We start from the raw sequence: 19333 nt of genomic DNA on the forward strand, positions 1-19333 counted from the left end.
TCTTTAGAGAAATGTGGCTCTTTTTCTTGGTGCACTTGTCTATGTCAAGCTGAACAGCGAGATGAGGCTGGTTATTGTCATTTTCTGAGCTGTGAACGGGCAGGAAGGTGAGAAAATGTCGGATTTTGACCATTTGTGCTGACCTTTGAATTTCAATGTACCTCTCTATAACATGACCCAGCTGTAATGTCAGTGGTCGCATTGATTTTATTTTTGGTTTGCTTGTAGGGCGCTGGCATCCACATTCAGTGACCCAGAAAATGTGGCACTGCTGTGAATAGTTTAGTCGCAAAGTGAAGATTCACGGGTGAAAAGCCCCAAAGTGTGAGATTGGTTATTTTTCAGCTTTCAGCAGCCCTGGCCAAGTTCTTTAGAGAAATGTGGCTCTTTTTCTTGGTTCACTTATCTATGTCCAGCTGCACAACAAGATGAGGCTGGTCATCGTCATTTTCTGAGCCGTAAACCGGCAGGAAGGTGAGAAAATGTCGGATTTTGACCATTTGTGCTGACCTTTGAATTTCAATGTACCTCTCTATAACATGACCCAGCTGTAATGTCAGTTGTCGCATTGATTTGATTTTTGGTTTGCTTGTAGGGCGCTGGCAACCACATTCAGTGACCTGAAAAATTTGGCACTGCTGTGAATAGTTTAGTCGCAAAGTGAAGATTCACGGGTAAAAAGCCCCAAACTGTGAGATTGGTTATTTTTCAGCTTTCAGCAGCCCTGGGCAAGTTCTTTAGAGAAATGTGGCTCTTTTTCTTGGTGCACTTGTCTATGTCCAGCTGCACAACAAGATGAGGCTGGTCATTGTCATTTTCTGAGCTGTGAACGGGCAGGAAGGTGAGAAAATGTCGGATTTTGACCATTTGTGCTGACCATTGAATTTCAATGTACCTCTCTATAACATGACCCAGCTGTATTTCAGTGGTCGCATTGATTTGATTTTTGGTTTGCTTGTAGGGCGCTGGCATCCACATTCAGTAACCCAGAAAATGTGGCACTGCTGTGAATAGTTTAGTCGCAAAGTGAAGATTCACGGGTAAAAAGCCCCAAACTGTGAGATTTGTTATTTTCAGCTTTCAGCAGCCCTGGGCAAGTTCTTTAGAGAAATGTGGCTCTTTTTCTTTGTGCACTTGTCTATGTCAAGCTGAACAACGAGATGTGGCTGGTTATTGTCATTTTCTGAGCTGTGAACGGGCAGTAAGGTGAGAAAATGTCGGATTTTGACCATTTGTGCTGACCTTTGAATTTCAATGTACCTCTCTATAACATGACCCAGCTGTAATGTCAGTGGTCGCATTGATTTGATTTTTGGTTTGCTTGTAGGGCGCTGGCACCCACATTCAGTGACCCAGAAAATGTGGCACTGCTGGGAATAGTTTAGTCGCAAAGTGAAGATTCACGGGTAAAAAGCCCCAAACTGTGAGATTGGTTATTTTTCAGCTTTCAGCAGCCCTGGGCAAGTTCTTTAGAGAAATGTGGGTCTTTTTCTTGGTTCACTTGTCTATGTCCAGCTGCACAACGAGATGAGGCTGGTCATTGTCATTTTCTGAGCTGTGAACGGGCAGGAAGGTGAGAAAATGTCGGATTTTGACCATTTGTGCTGACCTTTGAATTTCAATGTACCTCTCTATAACATGACCCAGCTGTAATGTCAGTTGTCGCATTGATTTGATTTTTGGTTTGCTTATAGGGCGTTGGCAACCACATTCAGTGACCCAAAAAATTTGGCACTGCTGTGAATAGTTTAGTCGCAAAGTGAAGATTCACGGGTAAAAAGCCCCAAACTGTGAGATTGGTTATTTTTCAGCTTTCAGCAGCCCTGGGCAAGTTCTTTAGAATAATGTGGCTCTTTTTCTTGGTGCACTTGTAAATGTCCAGCTGCACAACAAGATGAGGCTGGTCATTGTCATTTTCTGAGCTGTGAACGGGCAGGAAGGTGAGAAAATGTCGGATTTTGACCATTTGTGCTGACCATTGAATTTCAATGTACCTCTCTATAACATGACCCAGCTGTATTTCAGTGGTCGCATTGATTTGATTTTTGGTTTGCTTGTAGGGCGCTGGCATCCACATTCAGTGACCCAGAAAATGTGGCACTGCTGTGAATAGTTTAGTCGCAAAGTGAAGATTCACGGGTAAAAAGCCCCAAACTGTGAGATTTGTTATTTTCAGCTTTCAGCAGCCCTGGGCAAGTTCTTTAGAGAAATGTGGCTCTTTTTCTTTGTGCACTTGTCTATGTCAAGCTGAACAACGAGATGAGGCTGGTTATTGTCTTTTTCTGAGCTGTGAACGGGCAGTAAGGTGAGAAAATGTCGGATTTTGACCATTTGTGCTGACCTTTGAATTTCAATGTACCTCTCTATAACATGACCCAGCTGTAATGTCAGTGGTCGCATTGATTTGATTTTTGGTTTGCTTGTAGGGCGCTGGCACCCACATTCAGTGACCCAGAAAATGTGGCACTGCTGTGAATAGTTTAGTCGCAAAGTGAACATTCACGGGTAAAAAGCCCCAAACTGTGAGATTGGTTATTTTTCAGCTTTCAGCAGCCCTGGGCAAGTTCTTTAGAGAAATGTGGGTCTTTTTCTTGGTTCACTTGTCTATGTCCAGCTGCACAACGAGATGAGGCTGGTCATTGTCATTTTCTGAGCTGTGAACGGGCAGGAAGGTGAGAAAATGTCGGATTTTGACCATTTGTGCTGACCTTTGAATTTCAATGTACCTCTCTATAACATGACCCAGCTGTAATGTCAGTGGTCGCATTGATTTGATTTTTGGTTTGCTTGTAGGGCGCTGGCACCCACATTCAGTGACCCAAAAAATTTGGCACTGCTGTGAATAGTTTAGTCGCAAAGTGAAGATTCACGGGTAAAAAGCCCCAAAGTGTGAGATTGGTTATTTTTCAGCTTTCAGCAGCCCTGGGCAAGTTCTTTAGAGAAATGTGGCTCTTTTTCTTGGTGCACTTGTCTATGTCCAGCTGCACAACGAGATGAGGCTGGTCATTGTCATTTTCTGAGCTGTGAACGGGCAGGAAGGTGAGAAAATGTCGGATTTTGACCATTTGTGCTGACCATTGAATTTCAATGTACCTCTCTATAACATGACCCAGCTGTAATGTCAGTGGTCGCATTGATTTGATTTTTGGTTTGCTTCTAGGGCGCTGGCAATCACATTTAGTGACCCAAAAAATTTGGCACTGCTGTGAATAGTTTAGTCGCAAAGTGAAGATTCACGGGTAAAAAGCCCCAAACTGTGAGATTGGTTATTTTTCAGCTTTCAGCAGCCCTGGGCAAGTTCTTTAGAGAAATGTGGCTCTTTTTCTTGGTCCACTTGACTATGTCCCGCTGCACAACGAGATGAGGCTGGTCATTGTCATTTTCTGAGCTGTGAACGGGCAGGAAGGTGAGAAAATATCGGATTTCGACCATTTGTGCTGACCTTTGAATTTCAATGTACCTCTCTATAACATGACCCAGCTGTAATGTCAGTGGTCGCATTGATTTGATTTTTGGTTTGCTTGTAGGGCGCTGGCACCCACATTCAGTGACCCAAAAAATTTGGCACTGCTGTGAATAGTTTAGTCGCAAAGTGAAGATTCACGGGTAAAAAGCCCCAAAGTGTGAGATTGGTTATTTTTCAGCTTTCAGCAGCCCTGGGCAAGTTCTTTAGAGAAATGTGGCTCTTTTTCTTGGTGCACTTGTCTATGTCCAGCTGCACAACGAGATGAGGCTGGTCATTGTCATTTTCTGAGCTGTGAACGGGCAGGAAGGTGAGAAAATGTCGGATTTTGACCATTTGTGCTGACCTTTGAATTTCAATGTACCTCTCTATAACATGACCCAGCTGTAATGTCAGTGGTCACATTGATTTGATTTTTGGTTTGCTTGTAGGGCGCTGGCACCGACATTCAGTGACCCCAAAAATTTGGCACTGCTGTGAATAGTTTAGTCGCAAAGTGAAGATTCACGGGTAAAAAGCCCCAAACTGTGAGATTGGTTATTTTTCAGCTTACAGCAGCCCTGGGCAAGTTCTTTAGAGAAATGTGGGTCTTTTTCTTGGTGCACTTGTCTATGTCCAGCTGCACAACGAGATGAGGCTGGTCATTGTCATTTTCTGAGCTGTGAACGGGCAGGAAGGTGAGAAAATGTCGGATTTTGACCATTTGTGCTGACCTTTGAATTTCAATGTACCTCTCTATAACATGACCCAGCTGTAATGTCAGTGGTCGCATTGATTTGATTTTTATGTTTGCTTGTAGGGCGCTGGCACCCACATTCAGTGACCCAGAAAATGTGGCACTGCTGTGAATAGTTTAGTCGCAAAGTGAAGATTCACGGGTAAAAAGCCCCAAACTGTGAGATTGGTTATTTTTCAGCTTTCAGCAGCCCTGGGCAAGTTCTTTAGAGAAATGTGGGTCTTTTTCTTGGTGCACTTGTCTATGTCCAGCTGCACAACGAGATGAGGCTGGTCATTGTCGTTTTCTGAGCTGTGAACGGGCAGGAAGGTGAGAAAATGTCGGATTTTGACCATTTGTGCTGACCTTTGAATTTCAATGTACCTCTCTATAACATGACCCAGCTGTAATGTCAGTGGTCACATTGATTTGATTTTTGGTTTGCTTGTAGGGCGCTGGCACCCACATTCAGTGACCCAAAACATTTGGCACTGCTGTGAATAGTTTAGTCGCAAAGTGAAGATTCACGGGTAAAAAGCCCCAAACTGTGCGACTGGTTATTTTTCAGCTTTCAGCAGCCCAGGGCAAGTTCTTTAGAGAAATGTGGCTCTTTTTCTTGGTGCACTTGTCTATGTCCAGCTGCACAACGAGATGAGGCTGGTCATTGTCATTTTCTGAGCTGTGAACGGGCAGGAAGGTGAGAAAATGTCGGATTTTGACCATTTGTGCTGACCTATAAATTTCAATGTACCTCTCTATAACATGACCCAGCTGTAATGTCAGTGGTCGCATTGATTTGATTTTTGGTTTGCTTGTAGGGCGCTGGCACCCACATTCAGTGACCCAGAAAATGTGGCACTGCTGTGAATAGTTTAGTCGCAAAGTGAAGATTCACGGGTAAAAAGCCCCAAACTGTGAGATTGGTTATTTTTCAGCTTTCACCAGCCCTGGGCAAGTTCTTTAGAGAAATGTGGGTCTTTTTCTTGGTTCACTTGTCTATGTCCAGCTGCGCAACGAGATGAGGCTGGTCATTGTCATTTTCTGAGCTGTGAACGGGCAGGAAGGTGAGAAAATGTCGGATTTTGACCATTTGTGCTGACCTTTGAATTTCAATGTACCTCTCTATAACATGACCCAGCTGTAATGTCAGTGGTCGCATTGATTTGATTTTTGGTTTGCTTGTAGGGCGCTGGCACCCACATACAGTGACCCAGAAAATGTGGCACTGCTGTGAATAGTTTAGTCGCAAAGTGAAGATTCACGGGTAAAAAGCCCCAAAGTGTGAGATTGGTTATTTTTCAGCTTTCAGCAGCCCTGGGCAAGTTCTTTTGAGAAATGTGGCTCGATTTCCTGATGCACTTGTCTATGTCAAGCTGGACAGCGAGATGAGGCTGGTTATTGTCATTTTCTGAGCTGTGAACGGGCAGGAAGGTGAGAAAATGTCGGATTTTGACCATTTGTGCTGACCTTTGAATTTCAATGTACCTCTCTATAACATGACCCAGCTGTAATGTCAGTGGTCGCATTCATTTGATTTTTGGTTTGCTTGTAGGGCGCTGGCACCCACATTCAGTGACCCAAAAAATTTGGCACTGCTGTGAATAGTTTAGTCGCAAAGTGAAGATTCACGGATAAAAAGCCCCAAACTGTGAGATTGGTTATTTTTCAGCTTTCAGCAGCCCAGGGCAAGTTCTTTAGAGAAATGTGGCTCTTTTTCTTGGTGCACTTGTCTATGTCCAGCTGCACAACGAGATGAGGCTGGTCATTGTCATTTTCTGAGCTGTGAACGGGCAGGAAGGTGAGAAAATGTCGGATTTTGACCATTTGTGCTGACCTTTGAATTTCAATGTACCTCTCTATAACATGACCCAGCTGTAATGTCAGTGGTCACATTGATTTGATTTTTGGTTTGCTTGTAGGGCGCTGGCACCCACATTCAGTGATCCAAAAAATTTGGCACTGCTGTGAATAGTTTAGTCGCAAAGTGAAGATTCACGGGTAAAAAGCCCCAAAGTGTGAGATTGGTTATTTTTCAGCTTTCAGCAGCCCTGGGCAAGTTCTTTAGAGAAATGTGGGTCTTTTTCTTGGTGCACTTGTCTATGTCCAGCTGCACAACGAGATGAGGCTGGTCATTGTCATTTTCTGAGCTGTGAACGGGCAGGAAGGTGAGAAAATGTCGGATTTTTGACCATTTGTGCTGACCTTTGAATTTCAATGTACCTCTCTATAACATGACCCAGCTGTAATGTCAGTGGTCACATTGATTTGATTTTTGGTTTGCTTGTAGGGCGCTGGCACCCACATACAGTGACGCAGAAAATGTGGCACTGCTGTGAATAGTTTAGTCGCAAAGTGAAGATTCACGGGTAAAAAGCCCCAAACTGTGAGATTGGTTATTTTTTAGCTTTTAGCAGCCCTGGGCAAGTTCTTTAGAGAAATGTGGGTCTTTTTCTTGGTTCACTTGTCTATGTCCAGCTGCACAACGAGATGAGGCTGGTCATTGTCATTTTCTGAGCTGTGAACGGGCAGGAAGGTGAGAAAATGTCGGATTTTGACCATTTGTGCTGACCTTTGAATTTCAATGTACCTCTCTATAACATGACCCAGCTGTAATGTCAGTGGTCGCATTGATTTGAATTTTGGTTTGCTTGTAGGGCGCTGGCATCCACTTTCAGTGACCCAGAAAATGTGGCACTGCTGTGAATAGTTTAGTCGCAAAGTGAAGATTCATGGGTAAAAAGCCCCAAACTGTGAGATTGGTTATTTTTCAGCTTTCAGCAGCCCTGGGCAAGTTCTTTAGAGAAATGTGGCTCGATTTCCTGATGCACTTGTCTATGTCAAGCTGGACAGCGAGATGAGGCTGGTTATTGTCATTTTCTGAGCTGTGAACGGGCAGGAAGGTGAGAAAATGTCGGATTTTGACCATTTGTGCTGACCTTTGAATTTCAATGTACCTCTCTATAACATGACCCAGCTGTAATGTCAGTGGTCGCATTCATTTGATTTTTGGTTTGCTTGTAGGGCGCTGGCACCCACATTCAGTGACCCAAAAAATTTGGCACTGCTGTGAATAGTTTAGTCGCAAAGTGAAGATTCACGGATAAAAAGCCCCAAACTGTGAGATTGGTTATTTTTCAGCTTTCAGCAGCCCAGGGCAAGTTCTTTAGAGAAATGTGGCTCTTTTTCTTGGTGCACTTGTCTATGTCCAGCTGCACAACGAGATGAGGCTGGTCATTGTCATTTTCTGAGCTGTGAACGGGCAGGAAGGTGAGAAAATGTCGGATTTTGACCATTTGTGCTGACCTTTGAATTTCAATGTACCTCTCTATAACATGACCCAGCTGTAATGTCAGTGGTCGCATTGATTTGATTTTTGGTTTGCTTGTAGGGCGCTGGCACCCACATTCAGTGACCCAGAAAATGTGGCACTGCTGTGAATAGTTTAGTCGCAAAGTGAAGATTCACGGGTAAAAAGCCCCAAACTGTGAGATTGGTTATTTTTCAGCTTTCAGCAGCCCTGGGCAAGTTCTTTAGAGAAATGTGGGTCTTTTTCTTGGTTCACTTGTCTATGTCCAGCTGCACAACGAGATGAGGCTGGTCATTGTCATTTTCTGAGCTGTGAACGGGCAGGAAGGTGAGAAAATGTCGGATTTTGACCATTTGTGCTGATCTTTGAATTTCAATGTACCTCTCTATAACATGACCCAGCTGTAATGTCAGTGGTCGCATTGATTTGAATTTTATGTTTGCTTGTAGGGCGCTGGCATCCACTTTCAGTGACCCAGAAAATGTGGCACTGCTGTGAATAGTTTAGTCGCAAAGTGAAGATTCATGGGTAAAAAGCCCCAAACTGTGAGATTGGTTATTTTTCAGCTTTCAGCAGCCCTGGGCAAGTTCTTTAGAGAAATGTGGCTCGATTTCCTGATGCACTTGTCTATGTCAAACTGGACAGCGAGATGAGGCTGGTTATTGTCATTTTCTGAGCTGTGAACGGGCAGGAAGGTGAGAAAATGTCGGATTTTGACCATTTGTGCTGACCTTTGAATTTCAATGTACCTCTCTATAACATGACCCAGCTGTAATGTCAGTGGTCGCATTGATTTGATTTTTGGTTTGCTTGTAGGGCGCTGGCACCCACATTCAGTGACCCAAAAAAATTGGCACTGCTGTGAATAGTTTAGTCGCAAAGTGAAGATTCACGGGTAAAAAGCCCCAAACTGTGAGATTGGTTATTTTTCAACTTTCAGCAGCCCAGGGCAAGTTCTTTAGAGAAATGTGGCTCTTTTTCTTGGTGCACTTGTCTATGTCCAGCTGCACAACGAGATGAGGCTGATCATTGTCATTTTCTGAGCTGTGAACGGGCAGGAAGGTGAGAAAATGTCGGATTTTGACCATTTGTGCTGACCTTTGAATTTCAATGTACCTCTCTATAACATGACCCAGCTGTAATGTCAGTGGTCGCATTGATTTGATTTTTGGTTTGCTTGTAGGGCGCTGGCACCCACATTCAGTGACCCAGAAAATGTGGCACTGCTGTGAATAGTTTAGTCGCAAAGTGAAGATTCACGGGTAAAAAGCCCCAAAGTGTGAGATTGGTTATTTTTCAGCTTTCAGCAGCCCTGGGCAAGTTCTTTAGAGAAATGTGGGTCTTTTTCTTGGTTCACTTGTCTATGTCCAGCTGCACAACGAGATGAGGCTGGTCATTGTCATTTTCTGAGCTGTGAACGGGCAGGAAGGTGAGAAAATGTCGGATTTTGACCATTTGTGCTGACCTTTGAATTTCAATGTACCTCTCTATAACATGACCCAGCTGTAATGTCAGTGGTCGCATTGATTTGATTTTTGGTTTGCTTGTAGGGCGCTGGCACCCACATTCAGTGACCCAGAAAATGTGGCACTGCTGTGAATAGTTTAGTCGCAAAGTGAAGATTCACGGGTAAAAAGCCCCAAACTGTGAGATTGGTTATTTTTCAGCTTTCAGCAGCCCTGGGCAAGTTCTTTAGAGAAATGTGGCTCTTTTTCTTGGTTCACTTGTCTATGTCCAGCTGCACAACGAGATGAGGCTGGTCATTGTCATTTTCTGAGCTGTGAACGGGCAGGAAGGTGAGAAAATGTCGGATTTTGACCATTTGTGCTGACCTTTGAATTTTAATGTACCTCTCTATAACATGACCCAGCTGTAATGTCAGTGGTCGCATTGATTTGAATTTTGGATTGCTTGTAGGGCGCTGGCATCCACTTTCAGTGACCCAGAAAATGTGGCACTGCTGTGAATAGTTTAGTCGCAAAGTGAAGATTCATGGGTAAAAAGCCCCAAACTGTGAGATTGGTTATTTTTCAGCTTTCAGCAGCCCTGGGCAAGTTCTTTAGAGAAATGTGGCTCGATTTCCTGATGCACTTGTCTATGTCAAGCTGAACAGCGAGATGAGGCTGGTTATTGTCATTTTCTGAGCTGTGAACAGGCAGGAAGGTGAGAAAATGTCGGATTTTGACCATTTGTGCTGACCTTTGAATTTCAATGTACCTCTCTATAACATGACCCAGCTGTAATGTCAGTGGTCGCATTGATTTGATTTTTGGTTTGCTTGTGAGGCGCTGGCACCCACATTCAGTGACCCAGAAAATGTGGCACTGCTGTGAATAGTTTATTCGCAAAGTGAAGATTAACGGGTAAAAAGCCCCAAACTGTGAGATTGGTTATTTTTCAGCTTTCAGCAGCCCTGGGTAACTTCTTTAGAGAAATGTGGCTCTTTTTCTTGGTTCACTTGTCTATGTCCAGCTGCACAACAAGATCAGGCTGGTCATTGTCATTTTCTGAGCTGTGAACGGGCAGGAAGGTGAGAAAATGTCGGATTTTGACCATTTGTGCTGACCTTTGAATTTCAATGTACCTCTCTATAACATGACCCAGCTGTAATGTCAGTGGTCGCATTGATTTGATTTTTGGTTTGCTTGTAGGGCGCTGGCATCCACATTCAGTGACCCAGAAAATGTGGCACTGCTTTGAATAGTTTAGTCGCAAAGTGAATACTCACGGGTAAAAAGCCCCAAACTGTGAGATTGGTTATTTTTCAGCTTTCAGCAGCCCTGGGCAAGTTCTTTAGAGAAATGTGGCTCTTTTTCTTGGTGCACTTGTCTATGTCCAGCTGCACAACGAGATGAGGCTGGTCATTGTCATTTTCTGAGCTGTGAACGGGCAGGAAGGTGAGAAAATGTCGGATTTTGACCATTTGTGCTGACCTTTGAATTTCAATGTACCTCTCTATAACATGACCCAGCTGTAATGTCAGTGGTCGCATTGATTTGATTTTTGGTTTGCTTGTGAGGCGCTGGCACCCACATTCAGAGACCCAGAAAATGTGGCACTGCTGTGAATAGTTTAGTCCAGCTGTAATGTCAGTGGTCGCATTGATTTGATTTTTGGTTTGCTTGTGAGGCGCTGGCACCCACATTCAGTGACCCAGAAAATGTGGCACTGCTGTGAATAGTTTAGTCGCAAATTGAAGATTCACGGGTAAAAAGCCCCAAACTGTGAGATTGGTTATTTTTCAGCTTTCAGCAGCCCTGGGCAAGTTCTTTAGAGAAATGTGGCTCTTTTTCTTGGTTCACTTGTCAATGTCCAGCTGCACAACAAGATCAGGCTGGTCATTGTCATTTTCTGAGCTGTGAACGGGCAGGAAGGTGAGAAAATGTCGGATTTTGACCATTTGTGCTGACCTTTGAATTTCAATGTACCTCTCTATAACATGACCCAGCTGTAATGTCAGTGGTCACATTGATTTGATTTTTGGTTTGCTTGTAGGGCGCTGGCACCCACATTCAGTGACCCAAAATATTTGGCACTGCTGTGAATAGTTTAGTCGCAAAGTGAAGATTCACGGGTAAAAAGCCCCAAACTGTGAGATTGGTTATTTTTCAGCTTTCAGCAGCCCTGGGCAAGTTCTTTAGAGAAATGTGGCTCTTTTTCTGGGTGCACTTGTCTATGTCCAGCTGCACAACGAGATGAGGCTGGTCATTGTCATTTTCTGAGCTGTGAACGGGCAGGAAGGTGAGAAAATGTCGGATTTTGACCATTTGTGCTGACCTTTGAATTTCAATGTACCTCTCTATAACATGACCCAGCTGTAATGTCAGTGGTCGCATTGATTTGATTTTTGGTTTGCTTGTAGGGCGCTGGCACCCACATTCAGTGACCCAGAAAATGTGGGACTGCTGTGAATAGTTTAGTCGGAAAGTGAAGATTCACGGGTAAAAAGCCCCAAACTGTGAGATTGGTTATTTTTCAGCTTTCAGCAGCCCTGGGCAAGTTCTTTAGAGAAATGTGGCTCTTTTTCTTGGTTCACTTGTCTATGTCCAGCTGCACAACGAGATGAGGCTGGTCATTGTCAATTTCTGAGCTGTGAACGGGCAGGAAGGTGAGAAAATGTCGGATTTTGACCATTTGTGCTGACCTTTGAATTTCAATGTACCTCTCTATAACATGACCCAGCTGTAATGTCAGTGGTCGCATTGATTTGATTTTTGGTTTGCTTGTAGGGCGCTGGCACCCACATTTAGTGACCCAAAAAATGTGGCACTGCTGTGAATAGTTTAGTCGCAAAGTGAAGATTCACGGGTGAAAAGCCCCAAAGTGTGAGATTGGTTATTTTTCAGCTTTCAGCAGCCCTGGCCAAGTTCTTTAGAGAAATGTGGCTCTTTTTCTTGGTTCACTTATCTATGTCCAGCTGCACAACAAGATGAGGCTGGTCATTGTCATTTTCTGAGCTGTGAACGGGCAGGAAGGTGAGAAAATGTCGGATTTTGACCATTTGTGCTGACCTTTGAATTTCAATGTACCTCTCTATAACATGACCCAGCTGTAATGTCAGTTGTCGCATTGATTTGATTTTTGGTTTGCTTGTAGAGCGCTGGCACCCACATTCAGTGACCCAAAAAATTTGGCACTACTATGAATAGTTTAGTCGCAAAGTGAAGATTCACGGGTAAAAAGCCCCAAACTGTGAGATTTGTTATTTTCAGCTTTCAGCAGCCCTGGGCAAGTTCTTTAGAGAAATGTGGCTCTTTTTCTTGGTGCACTTGTCTATGTCCAGCTGCACAACGAGATGAGGCTGGTCATTGTCATTTTCTGAGCTGTGAACGGGCAGGAAGGTGAGAAAATGTCGGATTTTGACCATTTGTGCTGACCTTTGAATTTCAATGTACCTCTCTATAACATGACCCAGCTGTAATGTCAGTGGTCGCATTTATTTGATTTTTGGTTTGCTTGTAGGGCGCTGGCATCCACATTCAGTGACCCAGAAAATGTGGCACTGCTGTGAATAGTGTAGTCGCAAAGTGAAGATTCACGGGTAAAAAGCCCCAAACTGTGAGATTGGTTATTTTTCAGCTTTCAGCAGCCCTGGGCAAGTTCTTTAGAGAAATGTGGCTCTTTTTCTTGGTGCACTTGTCTATGTCAAGCTGAACAGCGAGATGAGGCTGGTTATTGTCATTTTCTGAGCTGTGAACGGGCAGGAAGGTGAGAAAATGTCGGATTTTGACCATTTGTGCTGACCTTTGAATTTCAATGTACCTCTCTATAACATGACCCAGCTGTAATGTCAGTGGTCGCATTGATTTGATTTTTGGTTTGCTTGTAGGGCGCTGGCATCCACATTCAGTGACCCAGAAAATTTGGCACTGCTGTGAATAGTTTAGTCGCAAAGTGAAGATTCACGGGTGAAAAGCCCCAAAGTGTGAGATTGGTTATTTTTCAGCTTTCAGCAGCCCTGGCCAAGTTCTTTAGAGAAATGTGGCTCTTTTTCTTGGTTCACTTATCTATGTCCAGCTGCACAACAAGATGAGGCTGGTCATTGTCATTTTCTGAGCTGTGAACGGGCAGGAAGGTGAGAAAATGTCGGATTTTGACCATTTGTGCTGACCTTTGAATTTCAATGTACCTCTCTATAACATGACCCAGCTGTAATGTCAGTTGTCGCATTGATTTGATTTTTGGTTTGCTTGTAGAGCGCTGCCACCCACATTCAGTGACCCAAAAAAATTTGGCACTACTATGAATAGTTTAGTCGCAAAGTGAAGATTCACGGGTAAAAAGCCCCAAACTGTGAGATTTGTTATTTTCAGCTTTCAGCAGCCCTGGGCAAGTTCTTTAGAGAAATGTGGCTCTTTTTCTTGGTGCACTTGTCTATGTCCAGCTGCACAACGAGATGAGGCTGGTCATTGTCATTTTCTGAGCTGTGAACGGGCAGGAAGGTGAGAAAATGTCGGATTTTGACCATTTGTGCTGACCTTTGAATTTCAATGTACCTCTCTATAACATGACCCAGCTGTAATGTCAGTGGTCGCATTGATTTGATTTTTGGTTTGCTTGTAGGGCGCTGGCATCCACATTCAGTGACCCAGGAAATGTGGCACTGCTGTGAATAGTTTAGTCGCAAAGTGAAGATTCACGGGTAAAAAGCCCCAAACTGTGAGATTGATTATTTTTCAGCTTTCAGCAGCCCTGGGCAAGTTCTTTAGAGAAATGTGGCTCTTTTTCTTGGTGCACTTGTCTATGTCAAGCTGAACAGCGAGATGAGGCTGGTTATTGTCATTTTCTGAGCTGTGAACGGGCAGGAAGGTGAGAAAATGTCGGATTTTGACCATTTGTGCTGACCTTTGAATTTCAATGTACCTCTCTATAACATGACCCAGCTGTAATGTCAGTGGTCGCATTGATTTTATTTTTGGTTTGCTTGTAGGGCGCTGGCATCCACATTCAGTGACCCAGAAAATGTGGCACTGCTGTGAATAGTTTAGTCGCAAAGTGAAGATTCACGGGTGAAAAGCCCCAAAGTGTGAGATTGGTTATTTTTCAGCTTTCAGCAGCCCTGGCCAAGTTCTTTAGAGAAATGTGGCTCTTTTTCTTGGTTCACTTATCTATGTCCAGCTGCACAACAAGATGAGGCTGGTCATCGTCATTTTCTGAGCCGTAAACCGGCAGGAAGGTGAGAAAATGTCGGATTTTGACCATTTGTGCTGACCTTTGAATTTCAATGTACCTCTCTATAACATGACCCAGCTGTAATGTCAGTTGTCGCATTGATTTGATTTTTGGTTTGCTTGTAGGGCGCTGGCAACCACATTCAGTGACCTAAAAAATTTGGCACTGCTGTGAATAGTTTAGTCGCAAAGTGAAGATTCACGGGTAAAAAGCCCCAAACTGTGAGATTGGTTATTTTTCAGCTTTCAGCAGCCCTGGGCAAGTTCTTTAGAGAAATGTGGGTCTTTTTCTTGGTGCACTTGTCTATGTCCAGCTGCACAACAAGATGAGGCTGGTCATTGTCATTTTCTGAGCTGTGAACGGGCAGGAAGGTGAGAAAATGTCGGATTTTGACCATTTGTGCTGACCATTGAATTTCAATGTACCTCTCTATAACATGACCCAGCTGTATTTCAGTGGTCGCATTGATTTGATTTTTGGTTTGCTTGTAGGGCGCTGGCATCCACATTCAGTAACCCAGAAAATGTGGCACTGCTGTGAATAGTTTAGTCGCAAAGTGAAGATTCACGGGTAAAAAGCCCCAAACTGTGAGATTTGTTATTTTCAGCTTTCAGCAGCCCTGGGCAAGTTCTTTAGAGAAATGTGGCTCTTTTTCTTTGTGCACTTGTCTATGTCAAGCTGAACAACGAGATGAGGCTGGTTATTGTCATTTTCTGAGCTGTGAACGGGCAGTAAGGTGAGAAAATGTCGGATTTTGACCATTTGTGCTGACCTTTGAATTTCAATGTACCTCTCTATAACATGACCCAGCTGTAATGTCAGTGGTCGCATTGATTTGATTTTTGGTTTGCTTGTAGGGCGCTGGCACCCACATTCAGTGACCCAGAAAATGTGGCACTGCTGGGAATAGTTTAGTCGCAAAGTGAAGATTCACGGGTAAAAAGCCCCAAACTGTGAGATTGGTTATTTTTCAGCTTTCAGCAGCCCTGGGCAAGTTCTTTAGAGAAATGTGGGTCTTTTTCTTGGTTCACTTGTCTATGTCCAGCTGCACAACGAGATGAGGCTGGTCATTGTCATTTTCTGAGCTGTGAACGGGCAGGAAGGTGAGAAAATGTCGGATTTTGACCATTTGTGCTGACCTTTGAATTTCAATGTACCTCTCTATAACATGACCCAGCTGTAATGTCAGTTGTCGCATTGATTTGATTTTTGGTTTGCTTATAGGGCGCTGGCAACCACATTCAGTGACCCAAAAAATTTGGCACTGCTGTGAATAGTTTAGTCGCAAAGTGAAGATTCACGGGTAAAAAGCCCCAAACTGTGAGATTGGTTATTTTTCAGCTTTCAGCAGCCCTGGGCAAGTTCTTTAGAATAATGTGGCTCTTTTTCTTGGTGCACTTGTAAATGTCCAGCTGCACAACAAGATGAGGCTGGTCATTGTCATTTTCTGAGCTGTGAACGGGCAGGAAGGTGAGAAAATGTCGGATTTTGACCATTTGTGCTGACCATTGAATTTCAATGTACCTCTCTATAACATGACCCAGCTGTATTTCAGTGGTCGCATTGATTTGATTTTTGGTTTGCTTGTAGGGCGCTGGCATCCACATTCAGTGACCCAGAAAATGTGGCACTGCTGTGAATAGTTTAGTCGCAAAGTGAAGATTCACGGGTAAAAAGCCCCAAACTGTGAGATTTGTTATTTTCAGCTTTCAGCAGCCCTGGGCAAGTTCTTTAGAGAAATGTGGCTCTTTTTCTTTGTGCACTTGTCTATGTCAAGCTGAACAACGAGATGAGGCTGGTTATTGTCTTTTTCTGAGCTGTGAACGGGCAGTAAGGTGAGAAAATGTCGGATTTTGACCATTTGTGCTGACCTTTGAATTTCAATGTACCTCTCTATAACATGACCCAGCTGTAATGTCAGTGGTCGCATTGATTTGATTTTTGGTTTGCTTGTAGGGCGCTGGCACCCACATTCAGTGACCCAGAAAATGTGGCACTGCTGTGAATAGTTTAGTCGCAAAGTGAACATTCACGGGTAAAAAGCCCCAAACTGTGAGATTGGTTATTTTTCAGCTTTCAGCAGCCCTGGGCAAGTTCTTTAGAGAAATGTGGGTCTTTTTCTTGGTTCACTTGTCTATGTCCAGCTGCACAACGAGATGAGGCTGGTCATTGTCATTTTCTGAGCTGTGAACGGGCAGGAAGGTGAGAAAATGTCGGATTTTGACCATTTGTGCTGACCTTTGAATTTCAATGTACCTCTCTATAACATGACCCAGCTGTAATGTCAGTGGTCGCATTGATTTGATTTTTGGTTTGCTTGTAGGGCGCTGGCACCCACATTCAGTGACCCAAAAAATTTGGCACTGCTGTGAATAGTTTAGTCGCAAAGTGAAGATTCACGGGTAAAAAGCCCCAAAGTGTGAGATTGGTTATTTTTCAGCTTTCAGCAGCCCTGGGCAAGTTCTTTAGAGAAATGTGGCTCTTTTTCTTGGTGCACTTGTCTATGTCCAGCTGCACAACGAGATGAGGCTGGTCATTGTCATTTTCTGAGCTGTGAACGGGCAGGAAGGTGAGAAAATGTCGGATTTTGACCATTTGTGCTGACCATTGAATTTCAATGTACCTCTCTATAACATGACCCAGCTGTAATGTCAGTGGTCGCATTGATTTGATTTTTGGTTTGCTTCTAGGGCGCTGGCAATCACATTTAGTGACCCAAAAAATTTGGCACTGCTGTGAATAGTTTAGTCGCAAAGTGAAGATTCACGGGTAAAAAGCCCCAAACTGTGAGATTGGTTATTTTTCAGCTTTCAGCAGCCCTGGGCAAGTTCTTTAGAGAAATGTGGCTCTTTTTCTTGGTCCACTTGACTATGTCCCGCTGCACAACGAGATGAGGCTGGTCATTGTCATTTTCTGAGCTGTGAACGGGCAGGAAGGTGAGAAAATATCGGATTTCGACCATTTGTGCTGACCTTTGAATTTCAATGTACCTCTCTATAACATGACCCAGCTGTAATGTCAGTGGTCGCATTGATTTGATTTTTGGTTTGCTTGTAGGGCGCTGGCACCCACATTCAGTGACCCAAAAAATTTGGCACTGCTGTGAATAGTTTAGTCGCAAAGTGAAGATTCACGGGTAAAAAGCCCCAAAGTGTGAGATTGGTTATTTTTCAGCTTTCAGCAGCCCTGGGCAAGTTCTTTAGAGAAATGTGGCTCTTTTTCTTGGTGCACTTGTCTATGTCCAGCTGCACAACGAGATGAGGCTGGTCATTGTCATTTTCTGAGCTGTGAACGGGCAGGAAGGTGAGAAAATGTCGGATTTTGACCATTTGTGCTGACCTTTGAATTTCAATGTACCTCTCTATAACATGACCCAGCTGTAATGTCAGTGGTCACATTGATTTGATTTTTGGTTTGCTTGTAGGGCGCTGGCACCGACATTCAGTGACCCCAAAAATTTGGCACTGCTGTGAATAGTTTAGTCGCAAAGTGAAGATTCACGGGTAAAAAGCCCCAAAGTGTGAGATTGGTTATTTTTCAGCTTTCAGCAGCCCTGGGCAAGTTCTTTAGAGAAATGTGGGTCTTTTTCTTGGTGCACTTGTCTATGTCCAGCTGCACAACGAGATGAGGCTGGTCATTGTCATTTTCTGAGCTGTGAACGGGCAGGAAGGTGAGAAAATGTCGGATTTTGACCATTTGTGCTGACCTTTGAATTTCAATGTACCTCTCTATAACATGACCCAGCTGTAATGTCAGTGGTCGCATTGATTTGATTTTTATGTTTGCTTGTAGGGCGCTGGCACCCACATTCAGTGACCCAGAAAATGTGGCACTGCTGTGAATAGTTTAGTCGCAAAGTGAAGATTCACGGGTAAAAAGCCCCAAACTGTGAGATTGGTTATTTTTCAGCTTTCAGCAGCCCTGGGCAAGTTCTTTAGAGAAATGTGGGTCTTTTTCTTGGTTCACTTGTCTATGTCCAGCTGCACAACGAGATGAGGCTGGTCATTGTCATTTTCTGAGCTGTGAACGGGCAGGAAGGTGAGAAAATGTCGTATTTTGACCATTTGTGCTGACCTTTGAATTTCAATGTACCTCTCTATAACATGACCCAGCTGTAATGTCAGTGGTCGCATTGATTTGATTTTTGGTTTGCTTGTAGGGCGCTAGCACCCACATTCAGTGACCCAAAAAATTTGGCACTGCTGTGAATAGTTTAGTCGCAAAGTGAACATTCACGGGTAAAAAGCCCCAAACTGTGAGATTGGTTATTTTTCAGCTTTCAGCAGCCCTGGGCAAGTTCTTTAGAGAAATGTGGCTCTTTTTCTTGGTGCACTTGTCTATGTCCAGCTGCACAACGAGATTAGGCTGGTCATTGTCATTTTCTGAGCTGTGAACGGGCAGGAAGGTGAGAAAATATCGGATTTCGACCATTTGTGCTGACCTTTGAATTTCAATGTACCTCTCTATAACATGACCCAGCTGTAATGTCAGTGGTCGCATCGATTTGATTTTTGGTTTGCTTGTAGGGCGCTGGCACCCACATTCAGTGACCCAAAAAATGTGGCACTGCTGTGAATAGTTTAGTCGCAAAGTGAAGATTCACGGGTAAAAAGCCCCAAACGGTGAGATTGGTTATTTTTCAGCTTTCAGCAGCCCTGGGCAAGTTCTTTAGAGAAATGTGGCTCTTTTTCTTGGTGCACTTGTCTATGTCCAGCTGCACAACGAGATGAGGCTGGTCATTGTCATTTTCTGAGCTGTGAACGGGCAGGAAGGTGAGAAAATGTCGGATTTTGACCATTTGTGCTGACCTTTGAATTTCAATGTACCTCTCTATAACATGACCCAGCTGTAATGTCAGTGGTCGCATTGATTTGATTTTTGGTTTGCTTGTGAGGCGCTGGCACCCACATTCAGTGACTCAGAAAATGTGGCACTGCTGTGAATAGTTTAGTCGCAAATTGAAGATTCACGGGTAAAAAGCCCCAAACTGTGAGATTGGTTATTTTTCAGCTTTCAGCAGCCCTGGGCAAGTTCTTTAGAGAAATGTGGGTCTTTTTCTTGGTTCACTTGTCTATGTCCAGCTGCACAACAAGATCAGGCTGGTCATTGTGATTTTCTGAGCTGTGAACGGGCAGGAAGGTGAGAAAATGTCGGATTTTGACCATTTGTGCTGACC

The 19333-nt window shown here is 43.8% G+C and overlaps 2 long non-coding RNA genes across 3 annotated transcripts in view; both read left to right on the forward strand.

The window, feature by feature from the left end:
• The window catches only part of LOC135811540 (uncharacterized), a 45218-nt gene extending 26699 nt beyond the window's left edge, over positions 1-18519 (forward strand). The window contains exon 3 of the long non-coding RNA XR_010552629.1: positions 18505-18519. This is a non-coding gene — a long non-coding RNA (uncharacterized LOC135811540). The remainder of the gene's footprint in view (positions 1-18504) is intronic.
• The window catches only part of LOC135811538 (uncharacterized), a 170864-nt gene that overhangs the window by 108045 nt on the left and 43486 nt on the right, over positions 1-19333 (forward strand). The window lies entirely within an intron of this gene.

This window comes from Sycon ciliatum, chromosome 3, assembly GCF_964019385.1.
Source record: "Sycon ciliatum chromosome 3, ocSycCili1.1, whole genome shotgun sequence".
NCBI lineage: Eukaryota > Metazoa > Porifera > Calcarea > Leucosolenida > Sycettidae > Sycon > Sycon ciliatum.